Source organism: Rhinatrema bivittatum, chromosome 1, assembly GCF_901001135.1.
Source record: "Rhinatrema bivittatum chromosome 1, aRhiBiv1.1, whole genome shotgun sequence".
In the NCBI taxonomy this organism is placed as follows: domain Eukaryota; kingdom Metazoa; phylum Chordata; class Amphibia; order Gymnophiona; family Rhinatrematidae; genus Rhinatrema; species Rhinatrema bivittatum.
Genome location: NC_042615.1, coordinates 204,128,387 through 204,148,108, shown reverse-complemented (window position 1 = coordinate 204,148,108; position 19,722 = coordinate 204,128,387). Strand labels below are relative to the sequence as shown.

Here is a 19,722-nt window from a genome sequence, read left to right as displayed (position 1 = left end):
GAGTGCTTCAACTGCCTTATTCATTTCAAGTGGGATAACATGAAACAGTGATTGAAGTCTGCGAATTGCCATGCCAAGTTCTGCAGTCACTGCTGGAGGTTGAAATATGGGAATCCAAGAAGTCCATGATAGTGAGTCCAAACGAACTTTAGTAAGAGGGTATGTAGAATTTATATATTCAAAAGACTTCTCAATTGCTTCATCTTCAGGTATGGCTGCAGGTACATCTCTACGCTTACTGTGTTGATGATATGATGCTGTCTTATCTTCAAACTTTCTTCATCCAAAGTCTTCATACGGTTCAAGTTACTCACTCAACACCGCGTTATTCTGCAGGTCTCCCCTGCGTTAATCTGCAAGTTTCCACATAGTCCAAGGCACTCACTGGACACTGTGCAACTTACGATTTTGTAACAACCTAATTATTCTTATAGTCCAGCTATAAAAAGTTACAGAATATACGGGTCTATTTTGCTTTCTTTACCTCTCAAACCATTTTCTGCTATCAGAAATGTTAATCCTGTTTGTTAAATAAACAATTCAGGCAGTCTTTAAAAACTTAAGCAAAACGCTTTATTAGCAAGAGATGTAAGAAAGCACTACAGAATGTTATATAAAAACTAAATAAAATCAATCAGGCAAATAAAGTACAAGAAAAGATTCTGTAGGGACTAATATCCAATCTGCTATGCTGTCCAGCCAAAAAGTTAGCAGAAGTGAATACCAGACACTGATCATCTGCTTCAGTCACACCTTTATACCTTTTCCTATCTTGAACACACCAGCATTTCTTCTTTGACCATATAAAGTATTTCCTCTGCCTTTCTTGTATAATACTTTCTTGTGACCTGAGTACACATCCATCACAGTGCTGGATATCTATGTGTTACTTGGCATATGCATATCTTAATGAAGGAAGTTTCCTGATTGTTCAGAGTCTGAGGTTTAATGCACAACCTGTCAGCATTTCCTCATTAGTAAGAGAAACAATACACAACTTATTATGTTCTAGAAACTGCATATTCAAAAAGATATGAACTTGTTTGGCATCCAGAGGATGCCTACTAAAATGATCAGTGATCTTTATTCTAAAGCATATGGAGGCAGAATTATAAACATTTATATCCTAGAGGAATGGTGAGAGAGAGGATAGTGATAATTAAATACCTCCAAGGTTTCCAGGCAGAGAGGGCGAGCCTTTTTCAAAGGAAAGGCTCTAGAACGAGTTGTCATAGGATAAGTTTGAAAGCAAGTAGACTCGGGAGTAATCTAAGGAAATATTTCTTTACAGAGAGAGTAGTGGATACTTGGAACGGCCTCCCTGAGTAGGTGGTTGTGCCGTTGTCTCCATCTGAATTCAAGAAAGCATCAGATAAACAGGGTCTCTGAGGAGTGATAAGAATTGTAAAGCTGAATAGCTTGTTTGTATGAACAGCCTATATAGACCAAAATGGTCTTTTGCTGCTTTAATATTTCTCTGTTCTGTGATTTCTTAAGGGTAGTGGCTCCCCATGCCCAGCAAGCCTTGGAGAGATTGAAACAACTCTTTGTATTAACTCCAATTGTATGTCACCTTGATTTGGCCTTGCCTTTTGTTCTGGAAGTTGATGTCTCAAATTGGAGCAGGAGCAATATTGTTTAAAAGACCAGATTCAGGTTCTCAACTCCATGGATGTGGTGCCTCTCTGATCAATTTTCTCCAGCAGAATGTAATGTATAATATATATTTTCCATAAGTCATAAAATGGGGTAGGAACAGTGAAGACATCTGTTGGAAGGAGCTATTTTTCCAGTTACAATTCCTACTGATTATAAGAATCTACTTTACATTGAAGCTGTTAGATGACTGAACACTTAGTAGGCTTGATGGGTCATGTCTTTGCCCAATTCCAGTTTATTATTTCTTAAATGTCCTAGTTCAGTGAATGTCAGGGCTGATTCCCTTTTCTGACAGTTCTCAGAGGAAGTCCCTACGCTTCAGGATAAGGGATCTATTATACCAGATACTTGGATTTTCGCAAATGCTATAAAGAGCGATCACTTGAAAAAGATTCTTCAAGAATCCGCAGCTTGGGAACCTCTGGTGTTAATTTTGACTGGCTGTAATTTCATGTTAGATAACTGTTGCCTGGATGTTTTCAAATGGGGATATGATGCCAAGATCTTGGGATATCCGGAGATTTAAAAAAAACAAAACAAAAAACAAACACGATTACTAAAACTTTCCGGTAGCCATCCCTACATAAGGATTGTAAGACTTACCTCTTGGACTGTCCAGTGTGTACTAGAATTAGTGTCCCCCATGAAAGCCTTTCTGACATATCATTCCCCGTTCCTTCGATACATCTCTCCATGGACTTTATTACTTTTCTTTCTAATTCATCCAAATATATAATGTGCCTGGTAGTAAAGGATTGTTTTTCACAGATGGTACATTTCGTTTCCATGCCTAAGCTACCATCAGCACCACAACTTGCCATTATTTTTATAAAGTAAATTACCTGTTTGTATGGGCTCCCAACTTCCATTGCTTCTGATTGAAGATCTTGGTGATAAACTAAGTTTCGGAAGGTCTTCTCAAAGGACTTGGATGTTGAGCTCTGGATCTCTTCAGGATATAATTCCCAGACTTACGGCCTGATGAAAGGAATCAATGAAGACCTTGGGCAGCTTCTGCTCATCAGACTGACTGGGTGAAGTTACTTTCCTGAGCCAAGTTTATTTATTATTTATTTATTTATTTAAAATCTTTTCTATACCGTCGTTAAGCTAGATGCCGTCACAACGGTTCACAATAAGGCACATAACTTCATGTTGCATAAAATGTCTTAAATTATATCAACTAACCAGGTTCGTGCAGTTAGTATAGCTGTGTTTAAAAAAGGATTGGATAAGTTCTTGGAGGAGAAGTCCATTACCTGCTATTAAGTTCACTTAGAGAATAGCCACTGCCATTAGCAATGGTTACATGGAATAGACTTAGCTTTTGGGTACTTGCCAGGTTCTTATGGCCTGGATTGGCCACTGTTGGAAACAGGATGCTGGGCTTGATGGACCCTTGGTCTGACCCAGTATGGCATTTTCTTATGTTCTTATGTACTGTAACAGTTTCATAATAAATATTAATTGGTGGGTGTGATAAGTCATGTCCAATTCTATTTTTATCAGCTATAAGATAAATTAATACTTAAATCTAGTCCTTTGTTGTTGAAAGAAAAATAAAATACACACAATTGAGAAAGGTGGTGTGTGTGTGTGTGTGTGTGTGTGTGTGTGTGAGTTCTACTGTCCGCATCCTACATTTCCCTGGATTCTACTCTTCATTCTCTTTGTGGTATGCTTGTTCTCAATAACCATATGAGTGAATCTGCAGGGATGTCCCATTCTTTATTTGGAATCCTGTTTCTTTCCACTTTCTGCCGCAACTGCTGAAATTCCTGTGGATGATGATCTGGTCCAGCATTTCTGAAGAACCTGTCTGTAGGTGCGCTGCAATTTGGAGAGAGCAGCAACTTGGCAGAAGAAATCTGCAGACTGTTAAGAACTCTAGTACCAGGTGGTTGATAGTCTGGTTGTTCACGGATACTTTCAAAAAGGCCATAGTGAAGCCTATTAAAAAAAACAAAAACAAAAAACACTTAATTTAACAGATTTAAGCAATTATAGACCCATTTCTTCTTTGCCTTTTGTTGCAAAGGTAATTGAAAATGCTGCTTTGACACAGTTAACCGTTCATCTTGAAAAAAATGAGATTTTAGATCCCCACCAATTTAGTTTTAGAAAATCTGAGTACAGAGCTTCTGCTTTCATCTCTCACAGATTCTTTTAGAAGGCGGCTTGATAGTGGCAACAAATTCCTTCTAGTAATTCTTGATATTTCTGCTGCTTTTGATACAGTCGATCATGGCATACTTTTATTTCGTCTTCAAGAATGCGGCATTGCTGGAAAAGTTTTAGAATGGTTCACATCCTTTATTAGGAATCGATCACTACAGGTAATGTAGTAACAAAGTTTCACAAATAATCTCTATGGGATACAGGAATTCTGCAAGGTTCTGCTTTCTCGGCAGTCCTATTTAATATTTATCTGGCTCCCATTGCAAAATTGCTTGCAACTGCTTGTGATGGATATAAAATTTATGCAGACGATACAGTTTTTCATTCATCTGCATGACACCTGGGAGGAATCGATGGAGCTCCTAGATATGTCTGTCCTTCATTCTGTCTTGGTTACATCATAATAAATTATCCCTGAACGTGGCCAAAACAGAATTTGTGATAATTCCATCTCATACCACAAAAGCTTACCCAGCGATTTTGTTGGGAAACTATTTGTTCAGTATTTCTAATTTGATTAAAAGTCTAAGAGTATTGATTTGACTCTCACCTCTCTTTTAAACCCCAGACTAAATATGTCGTTAGATCTGGATTTTTCAAAACGAGTAATTGCAGTTCTAAGGCATTTACTTTTGCCTTATATTTTTAAACAGTTGTTCAGGCAGTTTTTTCTCCAATGATTACAGTATAGGTCATCAATCAAGTCTTTACCTTGGTCTGCCAGCTTCCACATTACAACCTTTGCAATTACTGTTAAACTCTGCTGCTCGTCTAATTTCTGGTACTAAGCGGAATCAACATTTATTTATGAACGTTATTATGCCAATGTTCATGGAACACATCACACCGGTTTACAAATAACCAAAAGAAAGGGAAAATTACAAAAAAGAGGAGGGGGAGAAAGGGGGGAGCAGGCTGGAAGAGGAGAGAGGAAGGAGGGCAGGAGTGGATAAGACTAAGTTAGAAGGAAAGGAAAGCAGATCAGAAAAAAACAGGATAGTCATATTAACTTGCTTAAATTCGCATTATAAGATATGTAATAAGTTAAAACTGGAGAACTAAATACAGGTATATACAAGATACCAAGGCGAATTCCTGTAGCAGAAATGGCAGAGGCTACACTGGGGGGAAAGAGGGAGGGGGGAAGGGTGGAAAGGTAGGTGGGCAGAAAGCGATCTAGGGAGTAACTGTCTAAGTTTGGTTTGCATCCGGGTAGGCCTGTTTGAAAAGCCATGTCTTGATGCCTTTTTTGAAATTGTATAAAGATGGTTTTAGACGGAGATTGCTGGGAAGGGAGTTCCAGAGGCAGGGGCCAGCAATGGAGAAGGCTCTTTCTCTGGTGAGGGTAAGGTGTGCTGTTTTAAGGGATGGAGTGTGCAGGGTACCCGCAAGGGGGGGTTCTAGTGGGACGGTTAGAAGAGCGGAAACGTGGCATTTCCTCGAGCCAGGGAGAATTGTGTTTATAGAGCGAATTGTGTAGGATAGTAAGTGTTTTGTATTGAATGCGGAAGGGGATAGGTAGCCAGTGTAGATCCTTTAGTATGGAGGTGATGTGATCCCTTTTACGAGTATTGGTTATGATCCTCGCCATGGCGTTTTGTAGTATTTGCAAGGGTTTGATGGTGGATGAAGGGAGGCCCAGGAGAAGGGAGTTGCAATAGTCTAGTTTCGAAAGAATAGTCGTCTGCAGGACTGTGCGGAAGTCCTGGGTGTGGAGGAGGGGTTTAAGTTTTTTTTAAGGACATGGAGTTTATAGAAGCCAGCCTTTAAAAGAGACATAATGTGAGGTTTGTAATTTAGGTGTTGATCTAGGGAGACGCCTAGGTCTCTGACCGAGTGCAGTGGGGTGTGAGCCAGGGCAGTGTTCTGGATGGTAGGGTGGGATAAGTGGTCCGATTGCTTAGAGATGATGAGGATTTCTGTTTTTGAAGCATTTAGAGCGAGATGGAGATTAGTTAGGAGGGAATTGATGGGGACAAGCAAAGATTCCCAGAATTGTATGGATTCATTAAGGGAATTTTGAATAGGGATAAGAATTTGCACGTCATCAGCATACAGGAAAAACTTCAGGCTTAGATCAGAGAGTAGGTGGCATAATGGCAAAAGATAAATATTGAAAAGGGTGGAAGATAAAGAGGAGCCTTGTGGGACACCATGTGTGAGGGGAAAATGCGAGGATTCAGCCTTATCAATTTTTACTATGTACTCTCTATGGTTGAGGTAGGAGGAAAACCATGACAGGGCTGTGTTGGAGATGCCTATCTCAGCTAAGCAGGAAATTAGGATTTGGTGATTAACAGTATCAAAGGCTGCCGAGATGTCTAGGAGGGCCGGTAAATACGATTGACCATGGTCCATACCTTTGAGAACGGTGTCTGTGACTGCTAGTAGAAGATTTTCAGTATTGCGTACTTTACGGAAACCAAATTGTGATGGATGTAGGATGTTATGGTCTTTGAGGAAGTCCGTGAGTTGAGTGTTGACTACCTTTTCGAGGATTTTGGAGATAAAGGGCAGGCTGGAAATAGGTCGGAAATTTGCTGGGTCATTGGGGGTCGAGGGAGGGTTTTTTTTAGGAGGGGTTTGACAATGGCAAGTTTCAGCGGGTCTGGGACTTTACCATATAACCCCTGTACTCAAACTTAAAATGGTTACCACTCAATCAGTGAATCATCTACAAGGTGTATGACTGGATTTAACAACTTAGCTACAAATAGCTGTCCTTGAGCCAGTGCATTGTATAAAATTATATAATATGAATAACGAGACGTGCAGACCAGATTTTGTAGATCCAAAAGTTCATTTAATATGTAGTCATATGGCAACTCCACTGTTCTGTTAATTGTACTATTCCAATACAAAGTAGGGATCCCCCAACACAGACCCCGTGTTTCGCCCACTGGCTGCATCGGGAGGGACAACACCGTTAAATCAAGTGTTCTGTAACAATAGATATAAATACATTCAACCACGGATCAACAACAACAAAGGGTAAAAACCGACACACAGATAACTTGTATATTAGTCTCACAGTAAAGTCAAACAATCAAAGGCCAAATAAAACATACCTTCTCAATATGTAAAAACAAAGTTACAGCGCAACCAGAATTTAAACGCCACGAACATTTTGGCGCGGATAGGGACAACCAATCACAGCATGAGAATTGGTAGCCAATCAGAACAAGGCAGGTAAGTACACAAAACAGGGAGTACTCTCAGGTGAAGAAACTCCACTCGAGGTCACAGTTGAGTCCATTTGGAGCTACCGTGTCCAAAAGATAGATCCACTTTTGTTCCCTTCTAATCAAAATGTCAGAAAAATTTCCTCCCCGCACCAGAGGGCAAACCACATCCACAACAAAAAACTTTAAATCTGTTACTGCATGAGAAAATTGTACCCAATGTTCTACTAATGGTGCGTTCTCCTGTAGGTTATTAATATTTGACCTATGTTCGATTATATGCGTTTTAATCATTCTCAGTGTCTTACCCACGTATAATTTATTGCATGGGCAACTGTTGATATACACCATCCCAGCAGAATTACAGTCAGAGGAACTCTGTAGAGTAAAAATTCTTTGTGTGGTCGGATGAATAAAGTTGGAAATAACCATCGTTAGAGAACACAGGGGTACATTTTAAAACACAGCGTGCACGCAGACAAAAGTACGCTGGATTTTATAAGATACGTGCGTAGCCGCGTGTATCTTATAAAATCTGGGGTCGGCGTGCACAAGGGGGTACACATTTGTGCAACTTGCGCGTGCTGCCCGTTCCCTCCCGCCTCCCCCCACCTTCCCCTCCCTTCCCCACCCCCTGGCCCTATCTAACCCCCCCCCCACCTCTATCGCACAAGTTACGCCTGCTAAAGGCAGGCGTAAGTTTGCATGCGCAATGTTCCGGTCCGGGGGTTGGTCCAGAGGCTGCAGCCACGCCCCCGGAACATCCCCGGGCCGAAACCACGCCCGCGGCACCGCCCCCGGATGACGCGCCGACCGCGTCACGCCCCCACAATGCCCCTGGATGATGCGCCAACCGCGTCACGCCCCCGACCCCCCCACCCCAAGAAAGCCCCAGGACTTGTGCGCGTCCCGGGGCTTTGCACGCGTTGGAAGCCTATGCAATATAGGCTCGGCGCGCACAGGGCCGTTTTAGAAGGGTAACGCGCGTACCTTATGCGTGTAACCCTTTTAAAATCCGGCCCACACTGAGCAGTGGCCATACGGTCTGTGGCCACCTCCATCAACAGGCGCTTCAGAGTTATGTACAGTGTGAACCAACATGTCTTTTAAATTTCTGCCCCACGATACGTGAACTGAAGGGAAGAGTTAAAAAGACGATTCAGGGACAATGCCACCCAATGTTTACGAATAATGTTGGAAATATCCTTACTTTTAACAGAAAAAGGGAGAATACAATTCACAGAGTCATCTTCACACGGATTTTTGGGTAGAAACAAAAGATCTCGATTTACAAACAAAGCCCGCTTATATGCCTGTTTCAAAATCCTACGGGGGAACCCGCTCAAGATGAACCGAGCCATCATCTGCTTAGCTTGGGAGACATACTCATCCTTTGTAGAACACAGATGGCGCAACCTAAGGAACTGACCTGTGGGAATGTTCTGCTTAAGAAAGTGGGGGTGACAGCTATCATAATTCAAAAGAGTGTTCCTATCAGTACTTTTGCGAAAAATGTTAGTATGAAACTGGTTGTTATCCATAGACATCAAAATGTCCAAAAAAGAAATACAAGTAGGTTGAATATCAAAATTAAACTGCAAATTAACATCACAACTGTTGAGCCAATCCAGAAAAACAAAAAACTGTATATCGGTACCTAACCAGATTAAAAATATATCGTCGATATACCTCAACCATACCGATAAAAATTGAGACCAACCAGAAGGGTAAATATATTTATCTTCGAACATTGCAACATAAAGACAGGCTAGACTGGGAGCCATCGTGGCTCCCATAGCTGTGCCTTTTACCTGCTGATAGAATTGGGAACCGAATGCAAAAAAATTTTTTGTTAAGGCTAGGCGAGCCAAACTTAGGAAGAAGTCTGTTGGAACTCTAATGCGACCAGATCTCAAACTCAGAGTATGTTCAATAACCTCTAGTACCTCTTCCTGGGGGATGTTTGAATACAGTGAAACTATATCTAAAGTGACCAAAAACAAGAGTCACTTGGTACTGAAAGTAGCTGAAGAATAGAAATAAGGTGCGAGGAGTCTCTGACATATGACTTGATCTTTGGAACAAATGGTCTTAAAAAAATATCAATAAATTTAGACAATGGCTCTAAAAGGGATCCAATCCCAGATACAATGAGTCGCCCAGGTGGATTATCTAAGGATTTATGGACCTTAGGTAGTATATAGAAAGCAGGGGTAACCGGATACTCAGATACTAAGAATTGACCTTCCCGAGTTGTAATAAATTTATGATCCAATGCTTCCTGTACAAGATCTTTAATACAAGCCTTAAGTGTGTTGGTGGGATCCATCAAAAGTGGGTGATAAAAAACAGTGTCGCTTAGTTGGAGAAATATTTCAGCCTCGTAATCTGATCTGTTTAGGATAACAATTCCCCCTCCCTTATCAGCAGGTTTTATGACAATTCTGTGATCCTCTGCCAGTGATCTGATGGCTCGCCATTCATCTTTTGATAAATTGAAAAAGACATAATCCTGGGAGAAATTAAGATCTTTCAAGTCAGAATGAACAAGTTTCTCAAAAGCAATTAGCAGCGGGTCTGCGGGGAGAGGAGGGACCCATTTGGATTTTATACAGACTAATGATCCATCATGGGGGCTGGGAGACCCGGCAAAAAATAATTTTAATTTAAATGTACGAAAGAAACGATACAGATGAACTTGAAGATTAAAGTCATCATGTTTTATGGTAGGTACAAAAGAAAGAACTTTTGCAAGTATTTTCATCTCAGGAGTCGATAACGGGGGGGGACGATAAATTAAATACCGCTTCACTCGTATTTATCACTGCTGCCACGGCTCTTGTTGCTGGCGAGTAGCGAGGAGCTACCGTGTCCAAAAGATAGATCCACTTTTGTTCCCTTCTAATCAAAATGTCAGAAAAATTTCCTCCCCACACCGGAGGGCAAACCACATCCACAACAAAAAACTTTAAATCTGTTACTGCATGAGAAAATTGTACCCAATGTTCAACTAACGGTGCGTTCTCCCTTAGGTTATTAATATTTGACCTATGTTCGATTATACGTATTTTAATCATTCTCAGTGTCTTACCCATGTATAATTTATTGCATGGGCAACCAATGAAGTTCTCTCCAATATGAGCTTCCTCAGGTGTAGAAGTCAGCATCCATAATGGTGTTAACCATAAGAAACTCGGTGTAAAATTCAACATGGTCTGTAATATTTATCAATGCAAAACAGCTCATAAAAGCAGAGCATTTCGGAAAACTAAATAGCCAGGAAGCTTTTATTGTACTGCTGTAGGTTGAAGATACCTGCTCAATAAGAGGATAGCAATGTAGTCCAGCGATCTTCCAATAAGCTTGGACAGACTTAGTAGTAGATGATCTCACCAGGATGTAGCAAAGGTTGGTGGGCTTCCATGGAGCGGGATAAGCCAAACCTGGAGGGTGGAACTGGAGAGCTGGAGCATAAAAGCACTCACAGAGGTAGCAGTGCAGGAATCCTCCTTGGTAGCAGGATGCAGCAGGGACCTGAGGTCCGTGGTGCAGGAAACCCTGAGCTGGCAAGGCCCTCGAGGAGTGAGTACCTAGGAGCACTGAGGAATCCTATAAGAGAGAGTAAATAAGACCCCTGAGGAGCGATTGCCTTAAAGTTAGCGAGTAGAACCCCGAAGGTACATGGAAGCAAGAGGCCCCCCAAGGAGCAGGTACCCAGAACTTCGTTAGGAGAAGTATACCACGGAGGGTAGCGAGGAATTCAAGCGAGCAGCTTAGAAGCGGTCAGAGAAGCAGAACCGTAGTCTTTTCTAACTCGTTGATTTGGTGCGAAGCGGAGGCTTAAATACCCAAAGGTACTGACGTCATGCGGTGGGGTTCCCGCCATGATGTATTGATAAGCGTGGGGTTCCCGCCATGATGTATTGCTAAGCGTGGGCAGCGTGCACGCACGTGCCCTAGGCGGCCACGGGAAGGAGCATGGCGGACGGGGATGCCCATGCTGTTTGGAAGATGCTGAGGGTCTCGGCACTCAGCACTGGAGGCAGCCAACTTTCCCATGGAGGAGGAGAAAGGCAAAAGAGAGGTGAGGCAGAGCGGTCACAGCCTTCTGTGACTGACGGACGCAACACTTACCACCTCAATTTTTTTACATCAACTTGGAGTTGAAGGAAGATGACATAAAAACACAAAACTAGCTCTCTCTTCAACTTTAAAATGTGTGCATAATGGCCTCTGAAACCAGCAACCTGCAAGGCATTTTTGTTTAAATCTTAACATTTTTATTAAGAACAAAGTGAGAAATAACCAAAATGGAGCCGGGAGGAGAGCTAAGCGTTTACACCTTTTTCCTATCTGAAGCAGATACCGGGGGTAAGCGGTAGCTTGCCCCGACGGCTTGACTTTCATCAGCTGCTCCATTTCCTGAGTCTGAGGGGGCGTTTCCAGTGGAGGCGGTACCAGGGCTTGGACCTTTAAATTGCTGTCGCTATGCCTTGAAACCCGAGCCGGGAGGAGAGCTAAGCGTTTACAACCTTTTTCCTATCTGAAGCAGATACCGGGGGTAAGCAGTAGCTTGCCCCGACGGCTTGACTTTCATCAGCTGCTTCATTTCCTGAGTCTGAGGGGGCGTTTCCAGTGGAGGCGGGACCAGGGCTTGGACCTTTAAATTGCTGTCGCTGTGCCTTGAAACCCAAGCCGGGAGGAGAGCTAAGCGTTTACACCTTTTTCCTATCTGAAGCAGATACCGGGGGTAAGCGGTAGCTTGCCCCGACGGCTTGACTTTCATCAGCTGCTTCATTTCCTGAGTCTGAGGGGGCGTTTCCAGTGGAGGCGGGACCAGGGCTTGGACCTTTAAATTGCTGTCGCTATGCCTTGAAACCCGAGCCGGGAGGAGAGCTAAGCGTTTACACCTTTTTCCTATCTGAAGCAGATACCGGGGGTAAGCAGTAGCTTGCCCCGACGGCTTGACTTTCATCAGCTGCTTCATTTCCTGAGTCTGAGGGGGCGTTTCCAGTGGAGGCGGGACCAGGGCTTGGACCTTTAAATTGCTGTCGCTGTGCCTTGAAACCCAAGCCGGGAGGAGAGCTAAGCGTTTACAACCTTTTTCCTATCTGAAGCAGATACCGGGGGTAAGCGGTAGCTTGCCCCGACGGCTTGACTTTCATCAGCTGCTTCATTTCCTGAGTCTGAGGGGGCGTTTCCAGTGGAGGCGGGACCAGGGCTTGGACCTTTAAATTGCTGTCGCTGTGCCTTGAAACCCGAGCCGGGAGGAGAGCTAAGCGTTTACACCTTTTTCCTATCTGAAGCAGAAACCGGGGGTAAGCGGTAGCTTGCCCCGACGGCTTGACTTTCATCAGCTGCTTCATTTCCTGAGTCTGAGGGGGGCGTTTCCAGTGGAGGCGGGACCAGGGCTTGGACCTTTAAATTGCTGTCGCTGTGCCTTGAAACCCGAGCCGGGAGGAGAGCTAAGCGTTTACACCTTTTTCCTATCTGAAGCAGATACCGGGGGTAAGCGGTAGCTTGCCCCGACGGCTTGATTTTCATCAGCTGCTTCATTTCCTGAGTCTGAGGGGGGCGTTTCCAGTGGAGGCGGGACCAGGGCTTGGACCTTTAAATTGCTGTCGCTGTGCCTTGAAACCCGAGCCGGGAGGAGAGCTAAGCGTTTACACCTTTTTCCTATCTGAAGCAGATACCGGGGGTAAGCGGTAGCTTGCCCCGACGGCTTGACTTTCATCAGCTGCTTCATTTCCTGAGTCTGAGGGGGCGTTTCCAGTGGAGGCGGGACCAGGGCTTCGACCTTTAAATTCAAGTATTGTAGCGGCGCGCAGCAGAGCCGGCGCGCTGCTAAAGCCGCGCGCGTTTAAGGGGCGCGCGGCAAAGCTGGGCTTTGCCGGGCCTTCGCTGGGATTTCGCTCTAGAAAACTGGATGTTTACTCCACAGAAAATGCTTCGAACATACTGAAAAAATCCCTTTAGGTAAGAGCTAGACCTCCTTCTGACTTCTTTAGTGAAATCTTGTAAATTTATATACATCTACCATTGAATACTTCTTTGTTCTTCATGGTTTAAACATTTTTTCCTTAAATATGCCGCACACTAAGAGAAAGGCCAGAATACGGCCTTCTAGTGAAGTGACAATTCCTGAAGTAGGACAAAAGACAGTATTAGATTGGCTTGACCCACAGAATCCCCTACAGGTGTTAGTCGCTGGAGGAAATCCACTAGAACGAAGTGCTTCCTCCCTGACTACTGAGATATCCTTGAGCCCAGGGGAACCGGTTCCTCCATCTCCGCCCGGAAAAGGGGGTCTGTCCCCAATAAGTCCGAGCAGTTTATTAGAGGGATCTTTAAACCCCAAAGATTCTGGAGAAGAAATAGTAATAGGAAAAGGGAAAGTTAATGGGAAGTTGGATTTAAGTGGTTTGGAACAACAAGTAAGAATGAGTATATTGGAAAATTCCTCTCTAATGCCGATAGAAACTAGTACACCTGGAAATGTTGATCTTGTTAGAAGTAAGTCTGACAATATTGAGGTATTAATAAAAACAGACAAGAAATGGTCAAAACCTGCAAATGTAACTATGGATAGTTTATGGGCATATATGGAAAAGCTAGATACTGCTATAGGTAATTTAACTGAAGTAGTATTAAAGACATCAAATTCTTTATATCAAAATACTAATGATTTGGCTAAACAAAGAGATGATATAAATAAGATAGACAAACGGGTACTTCAAATAGAAAAGATTCAAAACCATCAGATTAATAAAGAAGAAGTAACAAATAAGAGATTAGAAAATTTGGAAAATACGGTGAGGTCATTAAATTTAAGAATTAACAACTTTCCAGTTATAAAAAAAATGGACCCCATTGAGTTATTTAGAAATTATGCCATCCAAGTGTTAAAAATCCCTGAAAAATGTGTGCCAGTAGTCGTAAAAGCTTTTTATTTAACTGGAAAAAAGAAAAAATCTGAAGTAGAACAGCCAATAAAGAATAGTGATGAAAAAGAAATAGAAGAGAACTCTATAGATTTATCAGACTTACTACAAAAATCACAAGAAGAAATTGAAGTAAAAACAAGGGAAACTTTATTAATTCAATTTGCTTTTTCCACGGATAGAGATAATACCTTGAGGTCTTTTTTTCGAAATAGACTAACTACTTTCTACGGCCAAAAAGTGTGGATTATCCCTGATTTAATTAAGGAAACTCAAGACCGAAGAAGAAATTTCTTGTAATATAGAAGAAAAGTAGTTGAGAAAGGAGGAACTTTTTCTTTAAAATACCCGTGCAAATGTTTTATTAAGATAGATGGAAATAACTATATATTCTCCGATCCCAAAGGTTTAAAAGATCTCCTCGAAACTAATGACCGGTAATTGGAAAAAAAAAGGTCAAGATATGATGTATAAATTTTCCTAATGTGTAATTTTACCTATTAATAATTCATTCAATAGAAGATTTCACTAATTTTACCTTGTTTTGAATAAATGTCAAATAAGGGATAAATGTTACAGAAATTGTTTTGTTCCTTGTTTTCTTATGATTGACATGAGTTCTATTTCATTGTAATTTGTTTATTGTAATTAAGTTTGTAAAGCAATAAATAAAGAATTAAAAAAAAAAAAAAAAAAAGAAATAACCAAAATAGTAAAAAAAAAAAAAAAAAGGAAAAATATACAAAAGCTGAATAACCAGAATACAAATATCAACAAAAATTTTTTTAAAAGAACCACCTATCAGAAACTCATCTCCAAAAATAAAACATAAGAAACTAAAATAATATCAAACTAAAAAAAAAAGTGGTCAGTTGTGCCAAGCTCCATAGACTCAGCTCCACAAGGGTACAAAGAAAACATGCCAACAAAAATTGCAATAATGGATAACCAAAATAAAGGCAAATAATCCCAGGTGGAGCTAACTACCCCTTGAAACAAACCCTTCCCTTTCTAATCCATTAAGTTAAAAAATTTTCTCCAAATTTTCAAGTAACTGAGAACAGCGTCTGACTTACTATGTCAAGTGCTCCATGGCATATATATGCCACAAATTTTGAAACCAACAAGATATGGATTGTTTAGAAGGGGAGCACCATTTTAGTGCAATGAGGTGCTTTGGAGATACTAAGGAATGAACTAACAAAGAAGGATGCTGCATAGCACCAATAGTTTAAACCTTTAAATTGTCTCCCAGCAATAACAAAGCAGGATACAAGAGGAGATATACTTTAGTAATCAAATAAATCCATAACAGGATCTTAGACCAAAATATAGAAATAATGGGATATTGCCACCTAATGTAAATAAAAATGCCTCATTTCCCACAACCCTTTCAATAAAAAGGGTCTCTCTTAAACCCCATTTTAAATAATCTAATTGGAGTATAATACCAGTAAAAAAAAAATGTTGAACCAGTTCTCCTGAGTAGATGCACAGATCGAGTTATTTTTCTTAGAATGAATATATCTGCCCACCCATCCTTGCTAGTCTTATAACCAGTATCCTTTTTACCAGTTCACTTAATAGCCTTCAAGGAAGATTCCTCCCTATCCATTAACATCTTATAAATGATAGTTATTGGATTCGTATTGCTTGAAAGATTCAATACCAATTTTTTTCAAAGTCTCAGGCCTCTACTACAAAGGGTTTTAAAAAGGTCTTAAAGAGCCCAACTCTTGAGTTGCAAATATTGAAAAACAGGGGTATTAGTAAAGGGATACTTCTGAAGATCCTTAACAGAAAAGAATTATTGCTAAAAAAAAAAAATTCACCTGCCCTGAAAAAGCCATAAGCGCTCCTCAAAGAGAAGCTGACCTTAGTAAAATGCTCAGGGGAATCTGGGTTATCCCAATGGAGACAATGGAAGGGGAAAAGAGGATAACCTTTTGCCTATAGATACAGTATACCAAACTGTTAAAATCAAAGAAATGAAGGGCTGAGAGTCATGAAAGTGCTTTCTAAATTTGGAAGAGGCCCATAAGTGAAAAGCAAAATTTTTACCCTTTGCTAAATATTGTTCATCTAAAAACCCCCACACCCTTCATAAGTGTTGACCAGTAAAACCTCTCAAATCAAGAAGAACCACTCCTCCCCTGTCCTTAAGAGCAGTCAAGACTTGAAACTGCATCTTTGATTTTGTTTGACAGGATAGAAAACCTGAAACCAATTTTTGAAGTTTCTTAAACAAGCAGGAACCTGAATATGCAACATATCGAGCAAAAATAAAAAGCAGGAGTGCGCATTCATTTTAATAGAAGCCATTCTACCAAACCAGAATATTTGAAGAGGGCCCTACAAAGCCAAATAATTTTTCATCTTCTTCAACAAAGACAGGTAATTCAATTCAGCTTCTCCACTTTTATAAGAGATGATCACATCAAGATATTTAATGGTCTCTACTTCACTTAAAAGGGAAAAGATTCCTTCAATAGTTGCTTTGTTTCTGGACTAACCAAAGTTTGAAGAATTGTTGGCTTGGATTCATTCACCTTATAACCCGACACCCTACTGAACACATTAATCATCTCCACTACTGCTTTCAAAATCTGTGGATGATCTTTTATGTTTCAAATCCTATTCAAACAATGAAATTTGATTATCACTGCCATCAGTTCCAAGAAACCAGAGTGCTGTCTGATTAGTGCTAAAAAGGCTTCATGGTGAGAGTGAATAAAAGGGACAATAAAAGGCAACCCTGCCTAATTCTCCTGAAAAGAGGAAAACTCAGAGAGCATACCATTTACCATAACCTGGGCCTAGAGTTTGAGTAAAGGCATTGGACCCACCTTTAAAATGTTCCCTTAAAACCAAACTTGGTAAAAGATGCATGCAAGTATGGCCTTTCTACACTATTGAATGCTTTTCCAGAATCCAGGGAGACCAGTAGAGATTCGATTCCCAGATTCCTAGCTTGGTACATTAAGTCCAGTGTCCTAAAATTTATCCGTATCTTGCCTCCCCCTTTTATAAAACCAATTTGATCCCTATTTGACTAACAAATGGAGCATCCGCTCAGTCCTTTTCACCAGTATCTTGACCAAGATCTTTTGTCATAGTTTAGAATTGAAAATGGCCTATAACAATTACAGTCAACATGATCTTTTTACCTGCCTTATCAATTACAGAAATAGAAGCCAAAAGAGATGATCTTGCCTGTGCCCCACCCCCCAACAACACATTATATAATTATGCTAATCTAGGAGCAAGTGAATTAGTCTTAAAATAGAAAAAAAGTCATCCTTACCTGGGCTCTTACCCTGCTTCAAAGTACCAGTCGCACTCCTAACCTCATGGATTAAACTCCCAACAGCATTACCTAGTAACGCAGGAAGGGCCAAATACTCCAGAACGCAGATTCTTCCCCAATAGCTGACAACTCAAGGAGTATAAAGAGACATAATACTCCCAAAAGGCATTGCAGATTATCCTGGTATTACAAGAGATTTCACCCAAAGGAGTCCTAATAATCAAATTAGCACATGCTGCAGCCTTCAACTTGTAAGCTAACAGTTTACCCACCTTATTCATCATAGAACAATTGTTTAATTCAGCAAAGAGAATTATCAGCTTTCTGCACAACAATAAATTTCAGTATAGCTCTTTTATGTAACACACTCTCATGTAGAATGGAAGAGGGGTAGCTCTGATTCACGGCCTCAGCTTTCTTTCTCTGCTCTAGCCTGCGCTTCTAACTCTTGAACGGAGCATTTCCTAGTAACATTCAATGCTGTCAACTTCCCTCAAATAGTAGCTTTTGCCACCTCCCATAGTACTGAACCAGATACTTAACCATTGTCTTTCAACTCAAAAAAAATTCCTCAGTGGCAACTGTGATAGAGGAGCATACTTTCTCACCCCATAATAAGCAGTTGTCCAATCTCTATCTACTCAGAGTGTGATCCCTTTATATCCAAAGTACTTTTCAATATAAGTGGGGCATAATAAGACCATTCAGCGTTACCCACATCAACACAACAAAGGAACTCAGTTCTTTACCTCAATGAAAATGAAATCAATCCTCGAGGATGAGATATGAGAAGCGCAGAAAGTATTGTTTTTCTTACAGCTCTTCAAACCAGTGGAGTTTATGGAGCAAAACATCCCAGGACCAGCATTTTCTAACCCAGGAAAAAGAATTAAATTACCCCCCCCCCCACAAACAAACAAACAAACAAACAAATAAATAAATAAATAAAGTTTGCTCTGAAACATCAAAAAGCTCAGTGAAGCATGTTGAGATAAAAGCAGTTTGATTAATATTTGGAGCATAAACTAAGGCTGGTGTTATGGGGCATCACACCACACTACCTTTTAACAAAAATATACTGCCCCCGCCCCCCCCTCGCCAAAAAATAAATCTCTACAAACTTTACTCACAACAAAAGGAAAGTGTTTACCAAGAAGAATAATCACTCCTTAACAACATCTGAAGCAAATATAGGAAGAGGCAATATATTTGCTCCAAAGACACAATTCTCTCTCTTTTAAAATGTGCTTCCTGAATTAAATAAACCAAAACTTTATGCCGGTGAGCCTTCTTTAGGAGCAAACCTCTTAACAGGGGAATTTAGCCCTATCACATGAAGTGAACAAGAAAATTAAAGAACTTGGGCCATGATTACATAGCAAAAAAACAGCATCATCCACATGGGAAACTTACCCTGTTAACATACATATGAAAAATCACTTCAGGCCACCTTACAAAAACAAAAAGAAAGGAAAAGGAAAATAGGACCAAGCAAACAGGCCAGCACAGGGAGCCAATCTACAGTAGCTGGCCTGATGCCCAAGATTGGGAAAGCAAAACAATCTTCCTCAATCCATACTCTCCTTCACCCAGAAAGTGGACAAACATGCTGTTTAACCCAAAAATAAGAGAGACGAAGGAAAACGGAGACCTTATCCAGAGCCTTGGAAAGTCTTCATTTCTGCTCCTTTATACTCCAAGCCATCAGTACTTCCAGTTCAACTGAGAAGGGCTTGTTTATCCTCAGAGTAGTACACACATGCCTTGGTGGCCCTAGGGAATCTGCATTCTCCAAAGAGCAGCTACCCAACTTTATGTACTCTATCACACTTGATCAGGCATTCTCCAAAACCAGAAACTCAGGACTGAAATACAACATCAAGTAATGTAGCAATATCCTCACCCTTATGTGATTCAGGAACGCCAAGAACAGATATGTTCCAACGCTGGCGATTTCTTCAAATCATTCTGGTATTCTTGTATCTCCTTGGTCATTTTTCACAACCCTTCATATGTCTGTAAAAGTCAGCCGTAGAGTCATTCTGCTCACCAATATATAGATCTCATTCTGAGCGATCAACTCTTTCAGGACTTTAATTTCACCTTTAACGTTATTAATTCCATTGCTTACATCAGAATGAAGTAACTTAATTTTCCTCACGAGGTCTGAAAGCACTGATTCTACTACTATCACGTAAGAGCTCTGCGAAGAACCAGTTGAAGAATTAGCCACAGACCCATCAGGGGAAGTATCGAAGAACTACTAGCAGCTTTGTACAAATTTGCAAGAGGTTCAGCGTATGAGGACTTCTGTTCCATAATAAGAGTTCCCAGGCAAATAACAAAGAATACATAAAATGCCAAGAAATACTACTTTCCAAAAAGCAAAAAAGGCACACAGTCACAGGGCTAAGACACTCCTTACAGTGCACTAGGCGCCACCTCTTATCAGATG

At 40.9% G+C, this 19,722-nt stretch overlaps 1 long non-coding RNA gene across 1 annotated transcript; it reads right to left on the bottom strand.

Moving 5' to 3' along the window:
• Nucleotides 1-3,368: 3,368 nt before the first annotated feature.
• Nucleotides 3,369-19,272, bottom strand: LOC115080256. Its single transcript, XR_003853548.1, has 2 exons — nt 19,171-19,272; nt 3,369-3,609 (listed from the first exon to the last, which is right to left on the bottom strand). It is a non-coding gene; the product is annotated as an uncharacterized LOC115080256 (long non-coding RNA).
• Between the last annotated feature and the right edge of the window lie 450 nt (nt 19,273-19,722).